This window comes from Podarcis liolepis (genome assembly GCF_965112155.1).
Source record: "Podarcis liolepis genome assembly, chromosome: 17".
In the NCBI taxonomy this organism is placed as follows: domain Eukaryota; kingdom Metazoa; phylum Chordata; class Lepidosauria; order Squamata; family Lacertidae; genus Podarcis; species Podarcis liolepis.
Genome location: NC_139571.1, coordinates 20,405,711 through 20,406,964, shown reverse-complemented (window position 1 = coordinate 20,406,964; position 1,254 = coordinate 20,405,711).

The following is a 1,254-nucleotide window of genomic DNA, read 5'->3' as shown; positions in this document are numbered from 1 at the left end:
TCCCGGGCATTCCTTGTATTGATTCACCACTGGGCACTGTTTTTTAGCAAGTGGATTTCCTTACGATGTCTTAAAAATGAAGTGCAATTGATTTCACTAAAAAAAACACACCTTCCCTTCAGCCATCAGTTATAATAGAGGTATAAATCTAATGACATAACCGTTACATTAACTGTGAATAAATAAATAAATCTGGGGTGTTTTTGGTGATCAGCAAGGGGCATCCCTGACCCCAGATTTTTCCATTTAGCACAGCAGTTGGGGGATATTTGCCGGAGTTCAAATGCAAAGAAGAATGGAGTGAGCCAATTAGATGCTGCTGAGAATTCTGCCTAATTAAGTTTGTCTCCAGTAATTCTTCTTGTTCTCAGCTGCTTGGAGAGCTAGGGATTGCTTCAAGATAGGAGGCAGGTGGAGGACAAAATGAATAAGTAAAGGGCTGGTGACGAGATCCTAAACTGCTCTTTGGGATTCAAGAAACATTTAAAGTCAACTGGTTCTAAGAACAGATCCACTGCCACAATGGCTCATAAGGTATATATGTTACAGCTCTCTCAAGTTAGTACGCATCCTTATTCAATAAAACTTACCACAACCCTGGAAGCTTAAATTTAAACCAATGTGGCTGTATCAAGTTGATCTGCTCTTCCATTCCTTAGTGTGAACAGATGTAGCCCCTCCAGTTGTCTCTGTTTTCCCTGGGCAGTCCTGGATTTACAGAAGCCGTCCCGGTTTCTGATTTGATCTCGGAATGTCCTGCTTTTACTTAGGACGTCCCTGTTTGAATCAGAGAAATGTTGGCAGGTATGGAGTTATACGGACCGCCCCCAAGCCAAGGAGATACAACCTTTAGAAGACAACTGAAGGCAGTCTTATATAGGGAAGTTTTTAAATGTTTAATTTTTTTTCTGTTTTAATATATGTTGGAAGCCACCCAAGAGTGGCTGGGGCAACCCAGTGAAATGGGCTGGGGATAATGAAATAATAAATGAATTAAAGGTAAAGGGACCCCTGACAGTTAAGTCCAGTTGCGAATGACTCTGGGGTTGCGGCGCTCATCTCGCTTTACAGGCTGAGGGAGCCGGTGTTTTGTCTGCAGACAGTTTTTCCGGGTCATGTGGCCAGCATTACTAAGTTGCTTCTGGCAAAACTAGAGCAGCGCACAGAAACGCCGTTTACCTCCCCACCGCAACGGTACCTATTTATCTACTTGCACTGGCATGCTTTCAAGCTGCTAGGTTGGCAGGAGCTGGG